The sequence below is a fragment of the Cyprinus carpio genome, chromosome B3, assembly GCF_018340385.1.
Source record: "Cyprinus carpio isolate SPL01 chromosome B3, ASM1834038v1, whole genome shotgun sequence".
NCBI classification, from domain to species: domain Eukaryota; kingdom Metazoa; phylum Chordata; class Actinopteri; order Cypriniformes; family Cyprinidae; genus Cyprinus; species Cyprinus carpio.
The window spans coordinates 14,640,739-14,660,964 of record NC_056599.1 but is presented as its reverse complement, the minus strand read 5'-3'; the positions used below and the strand labels follow the sequence as shown (position 1 = coordinate 14,660,964).

Below are 20,226 nucleotides of genomic sequence, written 5' to 3'. Positions count from 1 at the left end.
CCACCCCTTTTCACTCCAAGGTCAATGTGAAAGTCAGACGTTACTCAGAACAGGATCTAAAAGCATGCTCCTTTTGTCTGCTAATGTCAACCATTCATCCCAATGCACTTAACAACATGCTTGTGACTCTCTAAGCTGGTTTCCCACTCAACGGTTTTGTAATCCTCGTCCTGTTCTCTTACACCCTGAGCACTTAGTGGCCGCCATGGAATGTGGACATATGTAACTGCATCATACATCACACAGTCGTGTAGCTGTCACACAGGCATACTACAGCATGCAAGCGTGGTGACATCAATGCGGGGATGGATGGCGTAATCTTGCCATAAATGTGTAGATTTAAGGGTTCAGGCTGGTTCAGATGATTGGGAGATTCGCTGAGGTAAACATGCTTCATACAAGGCTGTTCTGGTGTGCATTCAAACAGACACATTCCCTTTTGCCTACATGACACACACACACACATAAAGAGGCAAAGTGGGATTAGAGTGTGCCAGCATGGAATCTTGTTTCCGCAGCATTCCCATGGAGCAAACACATAGCTCCATACTGCTGGTCACTGATTAAACCATTACTCTGGGCTCTGCACTGCCTCGCCACAGGAGGCCAATCACACAGCCAACCAATCACCCACCCACCCACATGTTCATATAGCTTCAACAAGCCGGTACGTCCCACACTGCATGTTGCCATCTCACAAACTACGCCAAATACATCAGCCCAATCATTTCTGCCTTTCTCTCATCCTCTTTATCTGCCCGTATCTCCAACTGTAACCACCCAGTTATCTCCCAAACTTGACTACGGCTACTGGATTAATAGGCTCATTCTCTCATTTATGAGTGTATTCTGCTCCCACAGACATTATCTCCAATCGGTAGGGGAAATTGGACTGAGGGGAATAATCTTCGTAATCCGAATTAAAATGCCGGAAGGTCTCGAGCTAAAGGATGGAACCCATTTAAAAGATAGGATAGTTATATTTTCATTTTGCCTTTTTGATATAAGCAGGTCTGCAGATGATTAGGAAAATGACCTTGGGTAAGTAAATATCTGGAAGAGAATTATCTGGAAATCTTTGTTCAGGGTCAGTTTTTGGAAAGTGATTGGAATGTGTAATTGGAATGCATTTGGGTCAGAGATGGTGGGTAGGTTACCAGAGTTTGAAACTCCCATTGGGTAGTTTCTAGATCCTACCGCAAGGCAAGGGTATTCGTGAAACATAGCATTATTCGTTATCAAAAGGATTGAAGTTTAACTAGGGTGAGGGTTGGAGTAACCAAACTGGAGTCCCACACGACTGAAGTGATGTGCTGAATGTAGTTAGGTTAGTAACTACATTTAATTATTTTCTCCCAACACTAATTCAACACAGATTATCTCAGAAGTTCACCATGCAGTTTGCTTAAAACATGCTTTGTAAATGCAAATTGCTCACTGTATTTTCTCATAACTACAAATAGATTTGGTCGTAACAGGATGGCATTCGAAACAAATGAGTACAAATAAAATGGTACACAGTTTGTGGATGAAGGAATCTTCCTCCTGCTGTCGCCAGTGCCACTGAACAAGCACATGTGATTTGGGTCTAGACTGCACAAGTATGAGCTAGTTGTAGAACTAATTGACTACTCAGCCCAACAACTATGTATGTGCTTGTGGAATGAAATGGAGCATGTATTCATAGTTTAATATGTGATTTTATCAGATTGATCACTGGTCCTCTGGCTCTAAAGTTTTGCACAGACAGTCTCTGTACGAACTGACAGCTTTATGCTTACAGACATTTTAATTTTGGTTGTGCCATTTTTATTTATCCCCAAATGTGTAGAAATTATTGGAAGAAACGGAAGCGGACAATGAGGCAAGCCAAAGTCAAACTGGCATTGCGTCCATGAGCACTGTGCCTCATCAATGATGAAGAGTAACTACAAGCAGCAATACTAACTTAACCACATTTTTCAGTAGTGTGACAGCAGCTTTGCAGGTTCCAACATACTGTCACTTTAGCAAGCAGCCATTAACAAGCTATTTCCAGAGTAACAGTGTAGGCTGGTACAACACTACATCACATGTTTTTAAAGTCCTTCAATTGTGTGGGCAGCTTAATAACTGAGCTAACTGAGGTAAATCAAACACATTCCCCAAAACAGTCCTCACTCTCTCATACTGTGTTTTGTAAAATTTCTATCATATAGAAAATCTATCTATCTATCTATCTATCTATCTATCTATCTATCTATCTATCTATCTATCTATCTATCTATCTATCTATATATATACATATACATACATGCATTAAATATTTAAATATATAATCAATGGCAATTTTTTTTATTTTATTATTATTATTTTTTTTACCCACTTAAATAGGACTTACATATACATATCTATATGCATTTTTTTAAATTACTTCTACTGTATTTGAAATATGGCTAAAGTCAACTGTTGAATGTACTGTCAAGCATTTATGGTAAAATATTTAATGTCATTTATATTGAAACTTGTATGTCATGTATTTAAAAATGTATTGTAATTACACATTTTTAATGATGAATTTGTAATTTAGTATATTTTAAATACTTAAATTGCAATATCAAATAACACAATACAGTTAAAAAGTCATTTACATGTGTTTTAGTATGTTATTTAACACATACAAGTAAGTGTGCCTTCTTTAGAGCATGGCACAATATTATTAAAACACTTAAGTACACTTAAGTGGCCTTTTATTTAATTAATTTCATATTATCCACAAGTACAGTTTTATAAATTTTTTGAAGACCTGAAGAACACCTCAAGTGCTTATTCAATACACCACATTTCTATTTCACAAGTGTTTCCAAGTAATTGTATTAAAGAAATGTTTCTACTGTTTCATTGTAACTACCCATGCAGCTAACTACTCATCATAAGGCTTTGTGTAATGATGAGTAGCTTGTATAAAAGGCGACAGTTTCAAAACAGCCTCCTCAACTTAGCCTGCAGGCCATAGCTCTGACTTTATAAATGTAATACACAGCACAATATGGAAATTTCATTTCAATATCAACACCTTTCATTCAAAAAGTATCTATGCATGGACATTGTGTGTAGCCTCTCCCCCCCCATCAACAGGTCTTTCTGCTCCATATTCATATTTTCCCCCTTTAATGATTTTTCCATCGCATTTCTGTTCTTCTCGCTCCCCGCCCCCCATCCTCTGCCTTTTTCTAAGTGAAGTGAAAGAACGAGGGGCGAGGAATGAAGATGTGTCACTGCGGGGCAGCTGGTGTGAGGAAACTGGGGCTGGTGCTGCCATAATAAGAGCTGTATACTAATTCAGAGCAGTGGAGAAGAGTGATTGGATTTGACTCATTATCCAAATGCAGTAATTAAAGCCTGGGGGAGGTTTAGAGAGTGGAGTAGAAAGGCCGTGCCCTCAGCCTTGAACGCACACACACATACACACACACTGACCGACACAGACAGACAAGGACACAGACAGAAGTAGACAGGACAGGCAAGACGCAAATGGGGTGAGACAGTTGAAAAGAAGGGTACAATGAACTCAGCAGGGGAAAAGAAATGGAGACACTCGTATCTAGTGTTGTAGATGGTAAAATATGGCATTGATTGGCTCATTAAAGGTCCACAGGGTTCCAACACTATTCCAAGAGCTTCACAATTACTCAAGAGCCAATAGAAAATGAGGGGAAAAAAGAGAATCACTATCAGAATGCATTTGTGGCTTGGTTGCAAAACATAATGGTGTCTTAGATAAAAAAAAAAAAAAAATAAAAAAAAATAAAATAAAGGTATATATATATATATATATATATATATATATATATATATATATATATATATATTATATATATATATATATATATATATATATATATATATATATTTATAATAAATTTACCAAGTTTTTATAAATGTAAAGTACCCCTCCTCAGCCCAGACCTGTCCATTATCTTATATTGCATGCATTTGCTGCTGACGAACATGATGCAGGACAACGATTTGATGTGATGCAGCTTATGAATGCATTTAGGCAGCTAATATTCAAGATGTAGAGGTTGTGTGGTTGTATAAAAAATGTTGTATGGGTTTTGTCATATACAAATCAAACAAGCAAGAGTGCCGTTTTTCCCACCGAATATCTCTTAATATTATGTAACATTTTTGACACAATATTGTCTGGTTTTGCTCAATTTCACAAACTAAATGTTTTTCTAATTGAATGAATTATAGCATTTATTTCAATTAATTATTGATCGAGAGAGAGAGAGAGAGAGAGAGAGAGAGAGAGAGAGAGAGAGAGAGAGAGAGAGAGAGATGACAGTTGTGTGTGCTTTACCTGCTGAGTCTGCGCTTCTCTCTCTACAAACAGTTAATTACTTAAAAAACAGTGCCACATCGTTGCTGAGGAATATAATATAGCGATCTAGTATCTAGGTTATTTTAGAACTACCTGTGCATTAAACCTGGAAGCCAATCAGAATCCAGTATTCAGACAGACCATGGAATACAGTAAATAAATGTATTTCAATATTAATAATAATAATAAAAAACAGCTATTATCATTGTTTTTGCAACACTGAATCAAATTTCTAATCAAAACAAATTTCTTTCTTTTCTAATTTTAAATCATGCTTTGGAGGATATTTCTCAACCAAAATTGATATATGATTAATTTGGGATTAATTACTGTAGATTTATTGGCACATCATGTAATTAATTAGACAAAAAAAAAAAAAAAAAATGGCCATACTTTTATCATGAAGGTGTTTTGTCATGATGTGAGAGAAGCTGCATCCAAAATTGCAAACAGTTTGAGTAGCTACTACATTTCATTGATACAAAAGTATGTTATTGCATGAGTGTGAATGAAATCTGGATGTACTGCATCTGTCATGCGGCCTACAGTGTCAGCTGCATTACTCCACTGCCATTCACAACACCTCTCCCATGGCCTCATGTCTATTAAATGTCTATTAAATGTGCACTTCAAAAACTCATCTAAACTGTTTTATGAATACTATGAATTCGGACATACTACTATTTACTATATTGCAGGAAAGTAGGCAGGAGTTCTCTCTACGATATAATATATATATATATATATATATATATATATATATATATATATATATATATATATATATATATATATATATATATATATATTTATTTTTTTTTTTTTTTATTTTTTTTTTTTAACTAAAATTCCTAACAATATTACATTTAAATTAATAAGTACATTAATCTTTGTAGGGAAATAATATTACTTAAAAAAAAAATAAACCTGCTTAACCTTTAAATTAAAGAAAATTCCATAGAGGAATAAGAAAATTCTTCTAATTAAGTGTGATACATTAGCGCTCACCTACACAGATCATTCATTTGTCACGTGTCACTTGAGTTCTCTATGCTGTGCACTAGGACAAGGAACGATTACCACTAAATAATTCATCTGCCGACAGACTCCTAAAGCTGTAAAAAATATTAAAGTCAATCAATTGAATTGAGTTTAAAATACCTGATTATCAGAGCTGCCTATCAATTAATGAAGCCATGATTGATTAAGCAATTAGCAGTTCTAATAGTAAGAGACAGATCTGTAAGGCAGGTTGTGAGGGATAAAGATACTGCAGACCGGTCGAGTGTGGATGCCATCAGCTTCTTCTTCCTCTTTCAATGCATCTCCAGGCACCACTTAATCGCTCAGTTGCTCATTAGCACACAGCTCAAGCTTTGGAAACTGGCACTATTAGAGCCGGCATGACTGCCACGCCAGCACTACACTGATGTGAACGGTTCAAAGAGGGGCCCACGTGTCAGCAGGTTTGGCCTCTCGAAAATAAGTTGTATATGACCAAACAATTCTTATTAGTCTAGTTCTTGCAAGTCTGTTTAAATGGCCAAATAAATGATTCGTGTTTGCAATTTTCCTTCCAGTCAAGCACTCAGTAACACACTACTCCAAGATTGTAGCAAATACAGCAATCACTTTAGTATTCAATATTAGGGTCGTCAATTACAAATTTGAAGCAAATTACTGCTGATATATGCTGATTAATAAATCAAAATGTGCAATCAATCACATATCCATATGAATACAATTACCCCCATATGAATAATTGAAGATATAATTCAATTAAATTCCACTTTATTTGTATAGCACTTTTTACGATACAAATTGTTGCAAAGCAACTTTACAGAAAATAAATATACTATTATGCCACTGAATATCATTGAACATAAACTTATCACTGATCTACAGTCCACAGTGATACATTTAATCGAGTTTGTCGATCAAAATTGAGTTTGACTTCAGATCTAACTGCATAATCACACAGCATGTCTTTATCAGGCGTACATTTATTAGTAACATCACTCTTTTCCTAAAATGCTTTCAACATACAGTGCCATTGGTTTGAGATGATTTTTACATGATAATTCGCAAGTTTAAAATATTCTAGCAGAGCCCCGGTTTTGAGTTTTTTTAAGGTGACTTTTCGGCACTGTCAGATTTACTACATGCAAATTCATCCACTTTTGTAAAGACATGAAAATAAGTGGCCAGTGGCTGGTTGAGTGGTTGGTTATTGTTTTAACACCATGCAAGCTTTCGTGGATATTTTCAGGTCGAATAACAAGATGAAATAGCATAAAAGGGTAATTTCATTTGTTGACATTAAACCTAATTTGTGATAAAAATCCATTTTTGTAACTGAAGATCAGGAGGAATGTGAATTATTTGTTGGATTTTAATTAATCATACGGCTGAGTAAGAATGTCAAAATGTTTTGAGTTATAATTTATATACAGCTGATTTTTTTTTTTTTTTTTTTAAGTATGCATTTCTAGTCATTTGCTATTAAAAGCTTATTATAAGTATTTTTCTTAGAAGCTGTCAATTTGTTTTATATCATTTTTTTGTGTGTGTCTGTGTCCATCTTGTATCCATGTTTGTAAATTACTTGCAATATAATTATTTGTTCTATTTTAGCTAATTGTTAAGTGAGAATATTTTGTTTAAGTCATCATTTGTTCATGTAGAGATTAATCTAAAAAAAAAAAATAATAATTAAAAGGTGTGTTTCCAACCAAACCGTAGGTTCAACCGTAGCGTTCATGATACTTTTATTCAGCCGACTGTTGAAGATGTAAGTATGTTTCATGTGAATTTACTGTACTGTGTCTATAGCTCAGTTTCAGTAACCGAAAATAAATAAAAGGTGTAAGTTTGTCATGTCAATCATAATTTAACAATATTGCAGTATTTACAGAATACATTATTTAGGCTACAAAAGCTCTCAATAAGTTTTCTAGGAATTTCTTACGTATATATTGTAACTTAAGATCCTTGTTTGTTGCAAGTTTGATAAAACATTTTAAGTTATTATTTGCTTATGGCTAGCTGAAACAAATAATTTATGTAGACATTTGCATGTGAGTTTTCCATGGCGGGATGGGTTGGGGTTGGGTGTGGGTTTTAGTGTCATTGCCTATGCTTGAGTATATTTAATGTCTGAAACTTTATGCAGTTGAAAACACTGAATAGTTTTGATGTAAGTTTTGAGTGAGTATCTCTCTGGCTCGGTGCCAAAGTGCGAAAGCAGATTTTAGCAGTTGATCATGTAACATTATGAATATTCTATACATCAAATGATTATAGGAGGATGAGCTACAAAGCAACTACCTGACACCCATCCCAGCATCTTGGAAGTAGGTTTTGCAGAGAAAAGCACTAACAATTTCTGGAGGGAAAAAAAAAAGTTTTCTGTCCATCAAAAGGCAAATGCTCAAACACATAAAGAGAAAGTCAAAGAGTACCAGAGGCACATGCACACACATTAAATCTGCTCAAGCTGAGATGGAAATAGTGAAACCAAGTAAGAGAAGCTGAGAAAACAGACTTAAAAACAAAAACACTTTTACCTTCAGCAGAAAAGGCTGAAGGTCACTTTGTGTCTCTCTTCCACAAGCATCGCTGGTCTCTCTCTTTACAGTCTGTCCCCAGCTCTCCGGCTGTCTATAACAACCAGCAGCGAAGAACCTTATTGCAGAGCAGTGCTTTGCATTTCTCGTTTCAATAAAAAAAAAAACACCCATGTGTCCACATCACACCACACGCCTCTCCCAGCGCGACACATCACACCCCACACTCTGTGTCTCCGCACCTTCCGTCAGCCTCATGACCAGGCCGAGAGAGACCTGGAACCACTAGGATTAAGATTATGACTCGTTCAGAGTGAGAGACTAATGAGCTGGGACCAGCCACACAGAGTGCCATGCACTTCCTGTTGAGGACAGGATGTGACTCGCGCAACATGACCAACCCATCACACTTACCTTGTGATAAAACACATTTACCCCAAACAATGTCTCACCTTGAGACTAAAGCCTTCCTGAGACCAGTGCGTCAGTGTTTTATCCATTCTCTGTTCCTGCCCCCATATTGTGAAATATAGCCAGCAAGAGAAAGAGAGAGAGGGAGTAATTCAGGGCATGCTACAGTCTCCGAGTCCTATGATTTCATTTGCGTAGAGGTAATAAAACTACTTCATAGGGCAAAGGATAAAACCAGCGGCATAATGCCACTAGAGACTTAGGTTAGTCCGGCCTGTCATAAGCTAATGGCAGCCGCATTATAAACGGATATAAATGGAAACTCAATACTGCCTTCCCTAATCAAAAAGAGGAGAGGGAGGGAGCAAGTAGGCCAAGAGGGGAGAGTGGAGTGCGTAAGTCAAGGAGAAACAAAGTAAGACAGTTTCGATGGATTTGTCAGATCCTTGTCCTTAAATCGAGTTGTTTCTTCACTCTCTAAACCTGGTAGCGGAAGCACAATGCCTTAACGTCTATTTGATGCTTCTGTTTTCATCCACATGTTGTCATTTTTAGAGTGAAATCCACATCCATTGTGTGTGTCACTCAGCAGATGTTTTTAGTAACTTTTCTGACTAAAATGTATATAAATCTCTTTTTTAAGGAAGTCTATGTAAACCACATTTTTAAGCAGTGGCTTCGTGTAATCTTCATGTAAAACACAAACGAAAGATTTTGGCAAATGATTGCATCAAACATTCAACATTTATACAATCAGTATGCAGTCATTATAATCTGGCTAGTGTCCAGATAGCATTACAACTAGATGACTTTCCCAGATCTCTGCAAATTTTCCTCCTTGTCATTGTGAAGTACCATTCCCATTGAAACCATTATATTTTCTGGGTCCTTTGATGCAGAATAAACTCTAAAATTTGATATTTTTACACAAATATGACATCTAACATAGCACAAAGTAGTTTTGGATAATGCTTGGCAAAACAATAGTGGTCTTGGATTTCATACTGATTTACAGTGAATTTTATTCCATTTTATTTTTTGTTATTTATTTATTTTTCTTAAGTACCAAAGCCAAAGCCGGTTTTCACTCATTATTATTTTTTTATTTTTTTATTTTTTTTTCTGAAACCAGAAGTGTCTAGTAATAAAGGGGTTACAAAGTTAAATTCAGTAGCATCTGCTAGCCAACCTTACACATAAAAAAACATATTTTATGGGTCGCTAATATGACTCAAGTCATCTTATGAGAGTAAATATCTCATCAAAAGTAGTATTCACTTCTTTAAGTATAAAACGGTTTTACCACCTGCACCTATGAAGGGTGAAAATATAATTGTGTGCACCAGATAATGTACTCTTGCACAAACACTCATAGTGATGTACCTGTTATCACAAAAGTGTCTCTTGTTTACTCCAGTCTCAAATAGTTGTGCTTCAAGGGGATGGGTGTTCCTGTTTTTATGTCCCCTTATTTGGCCACATTTTGTCTGTCTGCCTTTGACTACAGCTGATAATAATTAAATTGTGGGAGAGAACATGAACAAACACACACACACACTCCATGACATAATCAAACGTGTAAATGCAACATCAGTACATACCAGAATAAAGTGATGACACTCACACACTGGTGTGAAAACCAGACGTCTCCATAATGCCCATCCCACAGCACACACACATACACAAAATGAATAAAAGAAAATGTTCAGACCAGACCAGACAGCAGATAATGCAGGGCTTCAGGCGCGGCCTCTGTCTCTCATCAGTGGAGACACACACACAGAGACAGAAGAGAAAAGCATCTTCAAAGGGCCATTTGAAAGAACACACCACCGCCACTCTCGCTCGCCCCCCTCCTCCCACACTCCCAATATATATTCAAAGGCCATCCATTAACCTTTCACTCGCACAGACCTGTCTGTGATCTACTGCTCTCAGCTCACGCTTTGAAGAACATGGTGCTCTTACACCAACAGCCATGAGGAGAGGAGAGGAGAGGAGAGGAGAGGAGAGGAGAGGAGAGGAGAGGAGAGGAGAGGAGAGGAGAGGAGAACAAGGGGAAGGAGAAAGGACAAACAAGTAGGGAAAGGGTAGAGGAAAGGGGAAGGGGAGGGAGAGGAGAAAAGAAAGGAGAGGGGGGAGGGGAGGAAAAGGAGACAAAAAAGAAAGGAGGAGAAGGAAAAAGGTGAAACAACACAAAAGAGGAGAGAAGAGGAGAAAAAGACACAACTACAAAAAAGAGGAGAGGAGAAACAAGAGGAGAAGAGAGGAGAAAACAAGACACAAATAGAGGAGAGGATAATTAACTAGATTAGAGGAGAGGAGAGGAGAGGAGAGGAGAGGAGAGGAGAGGGGAGGAGAGGAGAGGAGAGATAAAGAAAAGTAGAGGAAGAAAAGAAAAAGACAAGAAAAGAAGAAAGTAGAGAAGGAGAAGAAAGAAGAGGAGAGGAGCACAGGACACAAGTAAAGGAGAAAAGTAGGAGGAGAAAAGAAAACATGAGTAGAAAGACAAAAGCAGAGGAGAGGAGCACAGGAAGTAAAGGAGAGGAGTAGGAGGAGAAGAAGTAAATGAGAGGAGAGGAGAGGAGAGAGGAGAGGAGAGGAGACAAAAAGATACAAAATGTGGAAAGGCGGAAAAAAGCTAACATGAGATGACATACGAAATGGAAGAGGAAACGAGACAAAACGAGGACAGACAACATGAAAAGAGAAGACAAGATGAGAAACAACAAAAAAGCACATTTGATGAGAGATGGAAGGAATTAGAGGAAAAAGAGTGAATTTTCTGTGTATATGCTAAACAGAGACCCAAGAGTAGTGTGAATCATAGCAACAGCAGCACACTAAATTCAACATCGCAGATTTTCTTTTAAAGCATCACACATTGAGCAAACAGTAAGACTCCTCTTCCAACTGCATTCATGCTCTGATTAAGCAGCAGAGCCACTGCTTTATTTATGCATTAAAATCAGCCAATACATGTATGAATTCAACCCTCACTGCTTCAAAAGCCCATGAATGCTGCATCCATGCAGCCCAAACAAATTCCTCTCTCATTAAACATTCAGGCAGGAAAGAGCTTGGAGAAAAATACAGCAAAACAGCTGGTCCTCTAGAGCTGAATGAGAACTCAAAAAGAGGAGGAAAAAGAGAGAAAAAGTGTGCATGCGCACACTACAGGACCGCAGGTCTTTCCACAAGAGCGACCATGAAGTGAGGACTTTAGTGTGTGTAAGATGAGGACAGATTGGAGCAGTCAGAGGGCCTGCTGCTGCAATCACACACACAAACACAGATAAATAAACACACAAGCACTTAATGTAACCACCATGTCAAGGCTTCATCATGCACCCATGAGTGGTCTGAACGCCACCCCATTAAAGAACACTAATGCTGTTTCACAGCCTATCTGAACATTTGCAAGCAGCGCAGGAAGCAGCTACTTTGGCTGTTTGTTTACAAGGGGTGTTTGTCTGCTTCTGTGTCTTTGACAGTCTGCAGGCAGAATCTGAGACATGTTCCAGACGAGACATAACTACATAAAGTGCTGTACTGCAATGTGATGGTGAACTGCACCAAAGACTATAGAATACCCAAGACGTGTCACTCGTATAGTTTTGAATGGGGAAAAATGCAACGCTCAATATGGCCACTCAATCGCAGCAAGCCCCGCCTTCTGAATGAAAGAGCCAATCAATAATCGATAAAGTCAGCACATCACTGCAGCTGCCATTAGAAGTGCCGGTTGCTATAGAAACATTCAGTGTTCTGAGATGTGCGCTCAGGACTGTGCATGCGCACTAGCTGATCTAGCCTGAAAAATAAGCTTTTTATAACGCTATTTGAGCAAAAGTAACAACATTTATGACACAGTTGCTGTCAGATTTCATTGGTAATTTCAAATACAAAATTTAATCATAAGCTAAGTGAACAGTTTTGAAGAATTTGATGTTACCCCATTCAAAGAGATAGGAGATGCACTTACATGCCCGAGAGGCGTTTCAAAGATGGCCGCAGAGTGACATGACTTTGACTGCACTGACCGAGCTGAATGAGGTTATTTAAAGATGGATTGTAAAGTCACCAAAGTCACCAAGTGGAATAGCAGAAATGATGGTTGTTTCCGAACAGATTTCTCAAGCACTCTTCCAATGTTCAGATCAAAGAGGTGTATTATACCCGAAGAAAGCTATCCGTTAGCATTCTATTCATCTCAACGGAGAGCAGTTTTAGTGCCGCAGGAACCTATCATTTGAAATCTGCGATCTTTGCTAATGGGTGTTCAGTTCTGCAGCTATGTATTTTTTTTTTTAGCTAATTAACTGAGCCAGCCAAAAAAGCAATGTGGCTAAAACATTGTGAGTTTAAATTTCAAAGCATTTCAGTCATTCTGCGTTCCAGTTTTCTTGTTAAATTGGATTTTTAAAAATGCAATTTGGATAAACAGATAAACTCATAGCAATTTGTAACTATTTTACTGCTTAGAGAATTGGTGGGTAATTTTACGATCTCGTTCATACGTTTTTAAATGTTTTTGGTCTTCATCAGGGTCAGGTTTATGGGTGAACATCATGAGCCAAAAAAGCAATGTGGCTAAAACATTGTGAGTTTAAATTTCAAAGCATTTCAGCATTGTAAAATTGTTGTTCTCTCATGAGATCGGTTTGAAATAACTAAAATACTGATAAAATATACTACTACTACTACTAAAAAAAAAAAAAAAAAAAAAAAAAACTGTCACTATGGGTGGTACCCTTAGGTATAGTTTCAGCCTCAGACATCATGCCCACAGACCGCTGGCTAAATGTCTGATGCATATGGGACACAAAAGTGTAAACACTTCAGGAGTATCAAAGTCATCATCGGGTTGGTTGAATTATACAGGATTTCCGGGAGATGTGTGTGTCACGTTCTTTAACGTTCCACCTAGAAACAAAGATGATGTGCCGCCAAACCACACATCACGAAAAAAGAAAGCCGTAATGTTTACAACTGTGATGACGAGTGCTTATCAGGATCAAGTAAACGCTGGGTTTTCAAAAGTATGTGAAATATTTAAAGTTCACGGCATAGAATCTTTAAAATACGTCCAAGATTTTTACACACCGGTCTGTTATTGTGGCGATATTTTAACGCCATGAAACATGACGCTGAACGAAACAAACCAAAAAAGCTGCCATGGATTCCAGACCTTCAGCAGTCAGTCTGAAGGTCTGGCTATGCGAGACTACCTTAGGTACAAAAGCTAAACCTTATGTACCCCCAAATGACACATATTGGTACCTTAAAAAGTACAAACTACTAGCGTTTGAAAAAAAAAAAACTTTCAGTGGCAGTTTTGTATCTTTTTGTTGAGAGTTGATTCAGATTTGAGAATACACAGATACTTTCAAATGGTCATCAAAAGATAAAGACTTTGAGGTCAGAATAGCCTTTCTTTAGAGAAGTAGTTCATCTCACTGTGTTAGTTTAACCAGGTGATTACACTTTAAACTGCATTTTTTTTTTTTTTTTTTTTTTTTTTGCATTGGAACGTCTTGACAAAAGTACAAATCTGACAAATAACTCTTTTAGACTGTGGTGTTAGAGTACCAAGTCTAATTTATGTTTCTTGAGTGGATAGTGGACAAGCTACAGAAAGTGATACTTGAAAACTACTGCCAAATCAATAAATCAATTGTGACAAGCAGCCAAGCAAAAAATACTAGGCAAAAGTTTCTGTCAGTGCTGTAGTGCAGTGGTTAGCAAGCTCATATTCTCTGAGCCATGGTGCTCATGCAGGAATACAAATTCAAATCTTGCTTGCAACATAACATTTTCCTACCTCTTTCGCCCCATCATACTATACACTATTCACCATCAAATCAATTACTAAAGGATTTGAAGTTTTACAACACTTTTTTTTTTTTTGCCAAACATCTTGTTTCACTCAGAAATACATCCGATTACAGATGTAAAATGGGTTGCAAACAGCACTTCGTGTTGACTTCAAACTGATTACACCCTTCGAAAGTAGAATGGAAATCTTTCCACTCAGCGAACCAATCAAACGACACGACAATCACCGGCAGTGCTGCTTACCCTACGACATTTCAGAGCGGCATGAAACCATCCATGCTCCCGGCATCAACGGTGAGCGATGTTCGACATTAATTTGTGTCACTCAACATCTCAAGGTCTCACTCAACAGAAAAGCCATAAATTAAGTCTTTGCAGGAGAATATTTGACAAATGAGTTTGCATTAGAGTGAAGAGTGACAGTACTAGGCTGCAGAGTGGGAATATTCCACTGCAAATCAAGAGTGTGAGATCAAGGGGTGAGCATCAGACTGAGAAGTGATTTTATGCCAGATGTGAGAGCGTTACATGGAGGCGTCAGAGTATTAGACTGAGTAAAAGCATGAGACACACTGGAGAGTGTTTGAGTGAGCTGTAGAGTACTAGACAGTGTTGTACAAAGGAAGAAATTAGACTGTGAAAATCTGTGGACAAAAGGAAGTATTAAGGGGATCAGAATGTGAGAAGTTTTGGAGAGGAAGTGTGTTTGCAGAGGAAGTAAGTACTGTATGTGTCCATATACGCACTCAAACACACACACAGATACACACACAGCGTCTAAAAAGTGTAGGTCCATAAGCATGCCTATGAGCAATTTGTGATTATTAGTTTTGACATTTAAACATTGAAATTCAGAAAAAAAAGAAAAAATGAAAAAATGAAAACTGTATGGCACGTATTTGAGTCCATAGAGAAATAATATAATAATTTATTTGCTTTGGATTGCAACATAATTTGTCACATTGTTCTAAGCTAAAACCTGGAACTGTCAAACAAAGTGAATATATGACAAATCATATATTCTGAAAAAAAAAAAATAATAATAATAATAATATTTATATAAATTCCACTCTATCAAATCAAGCTTTTAATATGTGCATCAATTAGAGCATGCATTGTTTTGTTTTTTTTAACAAGAGCATGTCAGCATCCATCTTTTAGATTAGTAAACCACAAAGTTAACAGTAATTAAAACATTTACTGTACAGTATGTATGTTTAGTTTTCAACTAGCCACACATGTACAGTAAAGTCAGAAAATCTAAGGCTTGTTGTGCTTTTTTTTTTCACCAAAATTATATGGTCATCATAACAGTTTGACAAATGAACATGCATTTCATCTTTTATCCACTTCTGATTTAATTTCAAAAGCACTTGAGCTACATGAACTCCACCAGTTTGTTGTTTCAAATAAAGCAAGAAAAAAAAAAAAATCTGTACAAATGAGTTCAAATCACAGAGTAGCATATTTGATTAGTGAGCCAGAAATTGTAGAAATTATTCAGTATACTTTCAGAAATATTATTAATATTTTTTTTTTTACCTTTAATTTGTTTTTTGTTTTTTTTTTTTTTTCTGAGCAAAAAAATAATGACTATCATACACTTTTACCATGATTACCATGTCTGATGACATTAAAAGACTATTTAAGGATCACAGTGCAGACCTCAAAAACTAATTGTAATTTTAAGAAAAAATAATGATTACCCAATATCTTTACCTCTATCCCCAAATGTTCTAAGAATTTTTAATCATTTAAAATGTAATAAAATTTTGTATGATCACATTTTCTTTTATATATTTAAAAAAGTGCAGGTCAGAAATGTCAGCAAGACATTTTAATCATTTAAAATGTAATAAAATTTTGTATGATCACATTTTAATTTAATTTAATTTAATTTAATTTAATTTAATTTAATTTAATTATTTTATAAACCTTTGCAATAAATAATATGTAATGTATTCCTGTGCTGGCAAAGCTGAATTTTCTGCAGCCATTACCTCAGTCTGTCTCTGCTGAAAGCTGTTTTTCAGAATTCTCTGATGAACAGAAAGTTCAAAAGAACAGCATTTATTTGAAATGGCAATCTTTTGTAACATTATAAATGTATATATTTATAGTCTATGTGTGTGTCTGTGTTTATTCATTGGAGTATAAAATTGTGACAACCAGTTTCAGTCTCTTATATACACCGTATATATATATACTGTACACACACACACACACACACACACAGACACACACACACACACACACACACACACACACACTCAAAGAAGATGAGAACAGCAGAAATGAGAAACAGAATTATGTGCTCTGTGTGAGTGTGTGTTATTTGCGGCATGCTTTAATGGCAACACAAGGCGATCAATGAGCCCATAGAGGAACGAAGGCTTCCTTATTTCTCCAAATTGCCTTGCGCTAGCAGCACAACCTTGATAAAACTCAATTGATTATTAATGCATTATTAATCCAGAGCCAGGTCACAGAGACAGCTGGAGGCACTCATGCACACACACACACACACACACACACACACACACACACACACACACACACACACACACACACACACACGCACACATGTACAACACATTGATGAAGCAGCTCCGTGCCTGGAGCCAAAACGTGTCCAATGGAACACTGAGTACATCACATCAATTCACAGCAGAAGAACCAGAAAAAATAAACACAGGAAATACAGCGGCCACCAAATACACCTGGACAAGCAAACGCTGCACGCTCCCCTGCTCTCTGGGCCTGGCACGGGCCCCGCAGAGCAGCAGATGGTGCGGTGGTGTCGGAGTGGAAGGGCACTAGCTGGACAGACCCCCGCTACCTCCCCCCATCCCCAGACCTAAGGCCCATCACATCCACACCAGCTTTACTGCCACATGGGTCCCTCCATCCACCACACTCTCTGACAACTCACATCCATTTATAGGGGCTGAGGAGACCAGTATATGCCAGTCTGACTTGGCACTTCCATTCTAACTTACAGGTATTCGTATAAAGTCAGTTCTTTTGTTTTAATAATAGTTATTTTTTGTGTTCTCTTCAAAAGACTGATTTCTTTTATTAGTATGAAATTTGTTGTGAACTGAGGACTGAACCAAAGAACAATACTCATGTTCAGGTTTGGACACAGATTTCACAAATTAATCTGATTCTGATTCACAAGCTCTTGATTCAGGTTTAGTTCAGATTTCGATTCCCTTATGATTTATCTGAATGTTTAAAAGGTACACTAAGGGTCATTTTTCTCAATCTCTCAACTTATGCTGTGAACATTTAGGGAAGCCTGTCAGTTGGTAAATTAATAATAAAGATTAAAATTAACAAAAAAACATTTAGATAATATAATGTAAACTGCACATATGGCAGTTATATATCTTTTTATTCATATAACTATATAACTCCAATGTTTTTGGGATTCTGTTGTTATAAACAGATTTATTTAAACACAATAAATGAGATCACTAACAGGTTAAGTGAAAAATATTATGTATATGTAATGTACTGCATATATTTAACAAAATGCTCCTGTAGAGAGCTTTAGCGAGATTTGGAGATTGAATTGGTTTTCTGAAATTAGTGTAACACTACATGACACTGTTTACAAGCATTTTTATTTATATCTTTATGAGGTTGATACACTGACTGAGCAATTGCATGAGACATGGTACATTTCAGTAAGTTGTACCATTTCTTTTAACTTGCCTTCTGTCCTATTCGATTTGATTTTGATGTGAGTTGAATCCTTAATTAAAGTTTTCTAACTTTAAAGTCAGGTTGTTCGCTCAGGCAAGTACAATGGGGTTTCACAGAAGTTATCGCTATTGAAAACTGATTGACTACAGCTTTTGATTTATAATTTGCAAAAAACAACAAATTTAAGTGAAACAAACACTGTACACTGAATTTTCATTCAATAAAGTTGTTCTTTGCAAGTGAGTGAAAACTTCCAAAACTGTAGTGAGTTTTCTCTTTCATGGAATCAGAATGAAGATAATCCTTTTTAATACATTTTCTATTTCTATAGTAAAAGATCTGGCTTAAAGGTTGGCTTAAGGGTGTACAATTTCGGAAAGGCTAGCAATAGCAAGAAAGCTTGAAAGCATAATATAAATACATTTCAACCAGCATAACAAAATGTTTTTGAACCAAATCACCTAGCCTGCCTTTAACGGCAAATATATTAGAAGGCTTCTCTATCGCCCCCTGAGCACAGAGGTTACCTCCACAGTAACAGAAAATGTATGTATAATGGGACTTCAAACTTCCATTGTGTTGGCCAAGCATTTGCATCTGCGTTGGTGTACATAGCCTTAAGTTACCACAAAATGTTTGAAAATGGCATTAGAAATTCCAGAAAAAAACCAAAACCAACAACAACAAATTCAGCAATGATCTGAAGAAGAGTAGGTTGAGTACGAACCCTGGGCAGAGGGGCTGACGTTGCTCAGGGCGATGGTGCAGGTAAAGAGGAACCAGAGAGCGAGAGCCATGCTGTGGATGGAGCGAAGGGTGGTGGGGGGAGTGCGGGTCAGCGGGAGCTTGAATGTTGGGCACTCCTTCCCTCACGCCCTCTCACTGATGGAGAACCTGGTGAGAAGATAAATGAGAAAGAGAGATCAATACTAATAGCAGGACCTAAATTCTTACTGTCGGCCTTTCCCTTCTGTGGCTCAATAAAAAAAAGCAGTACTGCCATGTTATTCTGTTCATTCTGTCAAAGCAAGATGTTATTGCTCCAAACTAAAAAAACGTGCTTTCTGTCTCTGCACAACCCATTTCACGTCGCACTTATTCAACATAATTGAGAGGAACGCTATGCGCACTCTTGGCGCCGGTCAGGTGGAGTTAGACGACTAGAGCTGAATGGCGGCCATTTTGTTCTTGCGCTTGTGATGCTGTTTGCCAATAATTTAGTAGTAACCAAGTAAACAAAAACAAAACATATGCTGCTATATGGATTCGAATGAATTGCTCAGACTGTGGCCAGAAACACACAATCAATTCAAGGTACACAAGCTTGATTTTTTACATTCCAAAACGTGTCCAGATAAACCAGTCTGTGGTAAATTTTCTCTTTTGGGTGTACTTTTCTCATAGTTTAGCAATTGTTTGCAGAGAAAGCAAGACTTTCAATGATGCTCCAACGAGATCCATGTTTTCCGGCTCTGCATGGCCCATTTTACATCGCAGTTATTCAAAATAACTAAGAGGAGCTCTAGGCGCAAACTGGGCAAAAATCAGGTAGATGGCTAAAGCTAAATGGCAGCCATTTTGTTCTTGTGCTAACACATCAACAGCTGTTCCCTGTCCAACACAAATATTCTGTGTTGCTGTTTGCTGATAATTCAGTAGTAACCACATAAACAAAAACAGAACATCTGCTGTTCAAGTATGATTTTTAATGAACTGTTCAGACTCAGGCCAGAACCATGCAACTGATTCCAGTTATGGGAGTTTTATTTCACATATTTTAGATGAATGGCAGGCATTTTGTTCTTGAACTAACACGTTACTACCTGTTCCCTGTCCACCACAACTTTTCTGTGATGCCGTTTGCCAATAATGTAACAGTAACAGTAAACAGTGCTGTTTAAATATGAAGAATTGTTCAGACTGAGGCCAAGAATACGTGAAAGATTTGTGCAAACTTGATTTTACATGATATGTTTCAAAATGTGTCCAAATGCAATACATTAGCTCTTACTAGAGTAATCAGTCCTCTTCTACAGTCGATTTTCTCTTATAGGTTGAATATTGCAATGGTGGTGCTACTGTTTGAAGAGAATCTGGGTAAAACAGAAACTCAAGTGTGACCTATAGATCTGTCAAAGTGAGATTTTGCCCAATTTAGCTCCGACCAGATCCATGTTTTCTGGCTCTGTATGCTCCATTTTACATTGCAATTGTCCAGAATAAATGAGAGGAGTGCTAGGTGCAAACTGGGCACAAATCAGGTTCAGTTTAGAGCTGAACAGCGGCCATTTTGTTCTTGCTCTAACACATCAACAGCTGTTCCCTGTCCAACAC

General features: G+C 37.2%; 1 pseudogene; it reads right to left on the bottom strand.

The window, feature by feature from the left end:
• LOC109066033 overlaps positions 1-20,226 on the bottom strand; it is a 168,256-nt pseudogene that overhangs the window by 83,447 nt on the left and 64,583 nt on the right.